This window comes from Nerophis lumbriciformis, unplaced genomic scaffold, assembly GCF_033978685.3.
Source record: "Nerophis lumbriciformis unplaced genomic scaffold, RoL_Nlum_v2.1 HiC_scaffold_62, whole genome shotgun sequence".
NCBI classification, from domain to species: Eukaryota; Metazoa; Chordata; class Actinopteri; order Syngnathiformes; family Syngnathidae; genus Nerophis; species Nerophis lumbriciformis.
In genome coordinates, this window is record NW_027316604.1 from 155001 (window position 1) to 165000 (window position 10000).

The following is a 10000-nucleotide window of genomic DNA, read 5'->3' on the forward strand; positions in this document are numbered from 1 at the left end:
GGAAAAGTTGAAAATGTGTCCGAGACAGCGCCCCCTAGGCGGACGCGCGCTCCGGACCGAGCCCCTGTCGCTCGAGCCCTGGAAGCGCCAAGTACCTGGGTGGAATCAGTTCCAGGATTTCATCCATGCGGGAAAAGTTGAAAATGTGTCCGGGACAGCGCCCCCTAGGCGGACACACGCTCCGGACAGAGCCCCTGTCGCTCAAGCCCTGGAAGTCCTAAGTACCTGGGTGGAATCAGTTCCAGGATTTCATTCATGCGGGAAAAGTTGAAAATGTGTCCGAGACAGCGCCCCCTAGGCGGACACACGCTCCGGACAGAGCCCCTGTCGCTCAAGCCCTGGAAGCCCTAAGTACCTGGGTGGAATCAGTTCCAGGATTTCATTCATGCGGGAAAAGTTGAAAATGTGTCCGGGACAGCGCCCCCTAGGCGGACACACGCTCCGGACAGAGCCCCTGTCGCTCAAGCCCTGGAAGTCCTAAGTACCTGGGTGGAATCAGTTCCAGGATTTCATTCATGCGGGAAAAGTTGAAAATGTGTCCGGGACAGCGCCCCCTAGGCGGACACACGCTCCGGACAGAGCCCCTGTCGCTCAAGCCCTGGAAGTCCTAAGTACCTGGGTGGAATCAGTTCCAGGATTTCATTCATGCGGGAAAAGTTGAAAATGTGTCCGGGACAGCGCCCCCTAGGCGGACACACGCTCCGGACAGAGCCCCTGTCGCTCAAGCCCTGGAAGTCCTAAGTACCTGGGTGGAATCAGTTCCAGGATTTCATTCATGCGGGAAAAGTTGAAAATGTGTCCGGGACAGCGCCCCCTAGGCGGACACACGCTCCGGACAGAGCCCCTGTCGCTCAAGCCCTGGAAGTCCTAAGTACCTGGGTGGAATCAGTTCCAGGATTTCATTCATGCGGGAAAAGTTGAAAATGTGTCCGGGACAGCGCCCCCTAGGCGGACACACGCTCCGGACAGAGCCCCTGTCGCTCAAGCCCTGGAAGTCCTAAGTACCTGGGTGGAATCAGTTCCAGGATTTCATTCATGCGGGAAAAGTTGAAAATGTGTCCGAAACAGCGCCCCTTAGGCGGACACAGGTGTCTGCATGAGCCCCTGTCGCTCAGAAGCTGGAAGAGCAGTTTGAAAAAGGACCGGGGTAAAGAGGGGGAAAGCACCATATATGTGTCCGGGAAGGTGCCCCTCGGGCGGACACAGGTGTCTGCATGAGCCCCTGTCGCTCAGATGCTGGAAGATCAGTTTGAAAAAGGACCGGGGTAAAGAGGGGTAAAGCACCATATATGTGTCCGGGAAGGTGCCCCTCGGGCGGACACAGGTGTCTGCATGAGCCCCTGTCGCTCAGATGCTGGAAGATCAGTTTGAAAAAAGGACCAGAGGATAGAGGGGAAAAACACCATATTTGTGTCCGAAAATAGCTCACTTTGACTCGGACGCGTTCCCTGTGATTTCAGCCTGTCAGACATGGTGCACATAGTAACGAGATGGAGGTGTTTTGGTCGACCAGGTAAAAAACGAAAAATCGAGAGAAGGTAAAAAGTAGGTGAAAAATTAAGCCTCTCTCGTTAAGGTACTTAGAAAAAATCCCAAAAAAAAAATGAACTCCCATTGAAATGAATGGGGAAAATTTTTTTTCTCGTTTTTTTTCTAAGTACAACAACGAGAGAAGGTAAAAAATGGTTTTTTTTAGCCTCTCTCGTTAAGGTACTTAGAAAAAAACCCAGATTTTTTATTTTCTCGTTTTTTTTCTAAGTACAACAACGAGAGAAGGTAAAAACAGGTGCTTTTTAGCCTCTCTCGTTAAGGTACTTGGAAAAAATCCGAGACATGTTTGGTCTTCCCCACTGACAGTGCGCCTTTGCTGGGTAAGTTGTGGACGTGCCAGGCACCCCCGGGACACCGGTGGAACGCGGCCGGACTCGTGGTACTCCAACCCGGGCATAATTTTGGATATTTCCCGGTCCTTTTTTCCCCCACTTTCCCAACTTTTCTTCTGAATCACAGTGCGCCTTTGCTGGGTAAGTTGTGGACATGGCAGGCACCCCCGGGACACCGGTGGAACGCGGCCGGACTCGTGGTACTCCAACCCGGGCATAATATTGGATCAAATTCGGGACTTTTGCCCACTTTCCCAACTTTTCTTCCCAATCACAGTGCGCCTTTGCTGGGTAAGTTGTGGACATGCCAGGCACCCCCGGGACACCGGTGGAACGCGGCCGGACTCGTGGTACTCCAACCCGGGCATAATTTTGGATCAAATTCGGGACTTTTGCCCACTTTCCCAACTTTTCTTCCCAATCACAGTGCGCCTTTGCTGGGTAAGTTGTGGACATGCCAGGCACCCCCGGGACACCGGTGGAACGCGGCCGGACTCGTGGTACTCCAACCCGGGCATAATTTTGGATCAAATTCGGGACTTTTGCCCACTTTCCCAACTTTTCTTCCCAATCACAGTGCGCCTTTGCTGGGTAAGTTGTGGACATGCCAGGCACCCCCGGGACACCGGTGGAACGCGGCCGGACTCGTGGTACTCCAACCCGGGCATAATTTTGGATCAAATTCGGGACTTTTGCCCACTTTCCCAACTTTTCTTCCCAATCACAGTGCGCCTTTGCTGGGTGCGTCGTGGACATTGTAGGCACCCCGGAACCCTGGTGGAACGCGGCGGGACTTGTGGGACTCGAACCTGGGTGTGATTTTGGACCAAATTCGGGACTTTTGCCCACTTTCCCAACTTTTCTTCCCAATCACAGTGCGCCTTTGCTGGGTGCGTTGTGGACATTGTAGGCACCCCGAGACACTGGTGGAACGCGGCGGGACTTGTGGGACTCGAACCTGGGTGTGATTTTGGACCAAATTCGGGACTTTTGCCCACTTTCCCAACTTTTCTTCCCAATCACAGTGCGCCTTTGCTGGGTGCGTTGTGGACATTGTAGGCACCCCGAGACACTGGTGGAACGCGGCGGGACTTGTGGGACTCGAACCTGGGTGTGATTTTGGACCAAATTCGGGACTTTTGCCCACTTTCCCAACTTTTCTTCCCAATCACAGTGCGCCTTTGCTGGGTGCGTTGTGGACATTGTAGGCACCCCGAGACACTGGTGGAACGCGGCGGGACTTGTGGGACTCGAACCTGGGTGTGATTTTGGACCAAATTCGGGACTTTTGCCCACTTTCCCAACTTTTCTTCCCAATCACAGTGCACCTTTGCTGGGTAAGTTGTGGACATTGTAGGCACCCCGAGACACTGGTGGAACGCGGCGGGACTTGTGGGACTCGAACCTGGGTGTGATTTTGGACCAAATTCGGGACTTTTGCCCACTTTCCCAACTTTTCTTCCCAATCACAGTGCGCCTTTGCTGGGTGCGTTGTGGACATTGTAGGCACCCCGGCACTCTGATGGAACGCGGCGGGACTTGCGGGACTCGAACCTGGGTGTGATTTTGGACCAAATTCGGGACTTTTGCCCACTTTCCCAACTTTTCTTCCCAATCACAGTGCGCCTTTGCTGGGTGCGTTGTGGACATGCCAGGCACCCCCGGAACCCTGGTGGAACGCGGCGGGACTTGTGGGACTCGAACCTGGGTGTGATTTTGGACCAAATTCGGGACTTTTGCCCACTTTCCCAACTTTTCTTCCCAATCACAGTGCGCCTTTGCTGGGTGCGTTGTGGACATTGTAGGCGCCCCGGAACCCTGGTGGAACGCGGCGGGACTTGTGGGACTCGAACCTGGGTGTGATTTTGGACCAAATTCGGGACTTTTGCCCACTTTCCCAACTTTTCTTCCCAATCACAGTGCGCCTTTGCTGGGTGCGTTGTGGACATTGTAGGCACCCCGGAACCCTGGTGGAACGCGGCGGGACTTGCGGGACTCGAACCTGGGTGTGATTTTGGACCAAATTCGGGACTTTTGCCCACTTTCCCAACTTTTCTTCCCACTCACAGTGCGCCTTTGCTGGGTGCGTTGTGGACATTGTAGGCACCCCGGAACCCTGGTGGAACGCGGCGGGACTTGTGGGACTCGAACCTGGGTGTGATTTTGGACCAAATTCGGGACTTTTGCCCACTTTCCCAACTTTTCTTCCCAATCACAGTGCGCCTTTGCTGGGTGCGTTGTGGACATTGTAGGCACCCCGGAACCCTGGTGGAACGCGGCGGGACTTGTGGGACTCGAACCTGGGTGTGATTTTGGACCAAATTCGGGACTTTTGCCCACTTTCCCAACTTTTCTTCCCACTCACAGTGCGCCTTTGCTGGGTGCGTTGTGGACATTGTAGGCACCCCGTGACACTGGTGGAACGCGGCGGGACTTGTGGGACTCAAACCTGGGTGTGATTTTGGATCAAATTCGGGACTTTTGCCCACTTTCCCAACTTTTCTTCCCAATCACAGTGCACCTTTGCTGGGTGCGTCGTGGACATTGTAGGCACCCCGGAACCCTGGTGGAACGCGGCGGGACTAAGTTCCAAGAGGGCGTTTTTGCCCCCCTCCAAACTCCCTCTCTTTGTTTATAGTGCATATTTTCTGCTGGATCTACTCTCTATTTACTCCAAGGAAAAAAACTAGCCGGTCGCGGCAAATTTTTACAATCGGTCGCCAAACTACGGCACGAGGGCCGAACGCGGTACGCCGGCGTCCAAGATACGGCCCGGGGATTTTTTTGATTTTTTGGGCTTTTTTTGATTTTTTTGGACATGTTGGGCATCCCAGGACTCGGGTGCGACTGCAGGACGTGTGGGGCTCTAACCTGGGTGTGGTTTTTGGTCATTTTCCGGACTTTTGCCCACTTTTCCAACTTTTCTTCCCAATCACAGTGCGCCTTTGCTGGGTGCGTCGTGGACATGTCAGGCACCCCGGAACCCTGGTGGAACGCGGCGGGACTTGTGGGACTCGAACCTGGGTGTGATTTTGGATCAAATTCGGGACTTTTGCCCACTTTCCCAACTTTCTTCCCAATCACAGTGCGCCTTTGCTGGGTGCGTCGTGGACATTGTAGGCACCCCGAGACACTGGTGGAACGCGGCGGGACTTGTGGGACTCGAACCTGGGTGTGATTTTGGACCAAATTCGGGACTTTTGCCCACTTTCCCAACTTTTCTTCCCAATCACAGTGCGCCTTTGCTGGGTGCGTTGTGGACATTGTAGGCACCCCTAGACACTGGTGGAACGCGGCGGGACTTGTGGGACTCGAACCTGGGTGTGATTTTGGACCAAATTCGGGACTTTTGCCCACTTTCCCAACTTTTCTTCCCAATCACAGTGCACCTTTGCTGGGTAAGTTGTGGACATTGTAGGCACCCCGGAACACTGGTGGAACGCGGCGGGACTTGTGGGACTCGAACCTGGGTATAATTTTGGATCAAATTCGGGACTTTTGCCCACTTTTCCAACTTTTCTTCCCCACTCACAGTGCGCCTTTGCTGGGTGCGTTTTGGGCATGTGGGGGGCACCTCGGACTCGGGTGGGACGCGGCGGGACTTGTGGCACTCATACCTGGGTGTGATTTTTGATCATTTTGTGGACTTTTCCCCAGACACTCTCCACTTGTCTACCCCACTTCCCCTGTGACTTTGCTGGGGGGCGTTTCCCCGCTGTCCTTTGTAGTGTAAGGGTTACTTTTCTTTTTTTTCTGTCTGAAAATAGGGCCCCAAAAGGCCTCACACTCCCCGGGAAGACCTGATGGACGCCTCGGCGTCACTGAAACAGGCCAATCTGTCTGAAAATATGGCCCACGAAAGGCCTCACATTCCCCGGGAAGACCTGACGGACGCCCCGGCGTCACCGAAATACGGCAAACTGTCTGAAAATAGGGGCTCCAAGTGTTCCCCACTCTTTCTGGCCCACAAAAGGCCTCTCATTCCCCGGGAACACCTGTAGGACTCCCCGGCGTCAAGGAAATACGCCAAACCGTCTGAAAATAGGGGCCCAAAAGAACTGGAAATAATGTGTTTAATTTGGGGGGTGATGTCTATAATTATGGGGGTGCATTGGAGGCGGGAGTCCACTGGAGGGCTCCACACCGTCTGAATATAGGGCCCCAAAAGGCCTGGAATTAATGTATTTAATTTGGGGGGTGCATTTGCAGCGGGAGTCCACCGGAGGGCTCCATTTCCCCCACTCTTTTGTTGACATATGGCCACAAAAGGCCTCTCATTCCCCGGGAAGACCTGATGGACGCCCCGGCGTCACCGAAATAAGCCAAACTGTCTGAAAATAGGGGCTCCAAGGGTTCCCCACTCTTTCTGGCCCACAAAAGGCCTCTCATTCCCCGGGAACACCTGTAGGACTCCCCGGCGTCAAGGAAATACGCCAAACCGGCTGAAAATAGGGGCCCAAAAGAACTGGAAATGATGCCTTTAATTTGGGGGGTGATGTCTTTAATTTGGGGGGTGCATTGGAGGCGGGAGTCCACTGGAGGGCTACACACCGTCTGAATATAGGGCCCCAAAAGGCCTGGAATTAATGTATTTAATTTGGGGGGTGCATTTGCAGCGGGAGTCCACCGGAGGGCTCCATTTCCCCACTCTTTTGTTGACATATGGCCACAAAAGGCCTCTCATTCCCCGGGAAGACCTGATGGACGCCCCGGCGTCACCGAAATAAGCCAAACTGTCTGAAAATAGGGGCTCCAAGGGTTCCCCACTCTTTCTGGCCCACAAAAGGCCTCTCATTCCCCGGGAACACCTGTAGGACTCCCCGGCGTCAAGGAAATACGCCAAACCGTCTGAAAATAGGGGCCCAAAAGAACTGGAAATAATGTGTTTAATTTGGGGGGTGATGTCTATAATTATGGGGGTGCATTGGAGGCGGGAGTCCACTGGAGGGCTCCACACCGTCTGAATATAGGGCCCCAAAAGGCCTGGAATTAATGTATTTAATTTGGGGGGTGCATTTGCAGCGGGAGTCCACCGGAGGGCTCCATTTCCCCACTCTTTTGTTGACCTATGTATGGCCCCAAAAGGCCTCTCATTCCCCGGGAAGACCTGATGGACGCCCCGGCGTCACCGAAATAAGCCAAACTGTCTGAAAATAGGGGCTCCAAGGGTTCCCCACTCTTTCTGGCCCACAAAAGGCCTCTCATTCCCCGGGAACACCTGTAGGACTCCCCGGCGTCAAGGAAATACGCCAAACCGTCTGAAAATAGGGGCCCAAAAGAACTGGAAATAATGTCTTTAATTTGGGGGGTGATGTCTATAATTATGGGGGTGCATTGGAGGCGGGAGTCCACTGGAGGGCTCCACACCGTCTGAATATAGGGCCCCAAAAGGCCTGGAATTAATGTATTTAATTTGGGGGGTGCATTTGCAGCGGGAGTCCACCGGAGGGCTCCATTTCCCCACTCTTTTGTTGACATATGGCCACAAAAGGCCTCTCATTCCCCGGGAAGACCTGATGGACGCCCCGGCGTCACCGAAATAAGCCAAACTGTCTGAAAATAGGGGCTCCAAGGGTTCCCCACTCTTTCTGGCCCACAAAAGGCCTCTCATTCCCCGGGAACACCTGTAGGACTCCCCGGCGTCAAGGAAATACGCCAAACCGTCTGAAAATAGGGGCCCAAAAGAACTGGAAATGATGCCTTTAATTTGGGGGGTGATGTCTATAATTATGGGGGTGCATTGGAGGCGGGAGTCCACTGGAGGGCTCCACACCGTCTGAATATAGGGCCCCAAAAGAACTGGAAATAATGTGTTTAATTCAGGGTGCATTTGCAGCGAGTGTCCACCAGAGGGCTCCAATTCCCCAGCTATAGTCCTGGTACTCTAAAATGATGGCACTTAGTCAAATTTCCGCCTTTTTTTGATGACTTCCAACTAGGAGAGGGACTAATTTTGAGTTCCGGACCCGGGTGGAGAACCATAGCAGGTCGGCCTTCTTAAAGGGAAATGCTCCTAGACACTTAGTCAAATTTACACCTTTTTTTTTGGACTTCCAGCGAGGAGAGGGACAATTTTGCGTTCCAGACCCGGGTGGAGAACCATAGCAGGTCGGCCTTCTTAAAGGGAAATGCTCCTAGGCACTTAGTCAAATTTACGCCTTTTTTTTGGACTTCCAGCGAGGAGAGGGACTAATTTTGCTTTCCGTACCCGGGTGGAGAACCATCGCAGGTCAGCCTTCTTAAAGGGACATCCTCCTAGGCACTTAGTCAAATTTCCGCCTTTTTTTTGGACTTCCAGCGAGGAGAGGGACTAATTTTGCTTTCCGCACCCGGGTGGAGAACCATAGCAGGTCAGCCTTCTTAAAGGGAAATGCTCCTAGACACTTAGTCAAATTTACACCTTTTTTTTTGGACTTCCAGCGAGGAGAGGGACTAATTTGGCGTTCCAGACCCAGGTGGAGAACCATAGCACGTCGGCCTTCTTTAAGGGACATCCTCCTAGGCACTTAGTCAAATTTACGCCTTTTTTTTGGACTTCCAGCGAGGAGAGGGACAATTTTGCTTTCCTGACCCAGGTGGAGAACCATAGCACGTCGGCCTTCTTAAAGGGAAATGCTCCTAGGCACTTAGTCAAATTCACGCCTTTTTTTTGGACTTCCAGCGAGGAGAGGGACAATTTTGCTTTCCTGACCCAGGTGGAGAACCATAGCACGTCGGCCTTCTTAAAGGGACATCCTCCTAGGCACTTAGTCAAATTCACGCCTTTTTTTTGGACTTCCAGCGAGGAGAGGGACTAATTTGGCGTTCCGTACCCAGGTGGAGAACCATAGCAGGTCGGCCTTCTTAAAGGGAAATGCTCCTAGGCACTTAGTCAAATTTACGCCTTTTTTTTGGACTTCCAGCGAGGAGAGGGACAATTTTGCTTTCCTGACCCAGGTGGAGAACCATAGCACGTCGGCCTTCTTAAAGGGAAATGCTCCTAGGCACTTAGTCAAATTCACGCCTTTTTTTTGGACTTCCAGCGAGGAGAGGGACAATTTTGCTTTCCTGACCCAGGTGGAGAACCATAGCACGTCGGCCTTCTTAAAGGGACATCCTCCTAGGCACTTAGTCAAATTCACGCCTTTTTTTTGGACTTCCAGCGAGGAGAGGGACTAATTTGGCGTTCCAGACCCAGGTGGAGAACCATAGCAGGTCGGCCTTCTTAAAGGGAAATGCTCCTAGACACTTAGTCAAATTTACCAAACTTTTCTATATAGCCCTGGTACTCTAAAATGATGACACATAGACAAAAAACCAAACTTTTCTATAGAGGCCTGGTACTCTAAAATGATGGCACTTAGTCAAATTTCCGCCTTTTTTTGGGACTTCCAGCGAGGAGAGGGACTAATTTGCGTTCTGTACCCAGGTGGAGAACCATAGCAGGTCGGCCTTCTTAAAGGGAAATGCTCCTAGACACTTAGTCAAATTTACACCTTTTTTTTTGGACTTCCAGCGAGGAGAGGGACTAATTTGGCGTTCCAGACCCAGGTGGAGAACCATAGCACGTCGGCCTTCTTAAAGGGAAATGCTCCTAGGCACTTAGTCAAATTCACGCCTTTTTTTTGGACTTCCAGCGAGGAGAGGGACAATTTTGCTTTCCTGACCCAGGTGGAGAACCATAGCACGTCGGCCTTCTTAAAGGGAAATGCTCCTAGGCACTTAGTCAAATTCACGCCTTTTTTTTGGACTTCCAGCGAGGAGAGGGACAATTTTGCTTTCCTGACCCAGGTGGAGAACCATAGCACGTCGGCCTTCTTAAAGGGACATCCTCCTAGGCACTTAGTCAAATTCACGCCTTTTTTTTGGACTTCCAGCGAGGAGAGGGACAATTTTGCTTTCCTGACCCAGGTGGAGAACCATAGCACGTCGGCCTTCTTAAAGGGACATCCTCCTAGGCACTTAGTCAAATTCACGCCTTTTTTTTGGACTTCCAGCGAGGAGAGGGACTAATTTGGCGTTCCAGACCCAGGTGGAGAACCATAGCAGGTCGGCCTTCTTAAAGGGACATGCCCCTAGACACTTAGTCAAATTTACGCCTGAAAATAGGGCCCCAAAAGAACTGGAAATAATGTGTT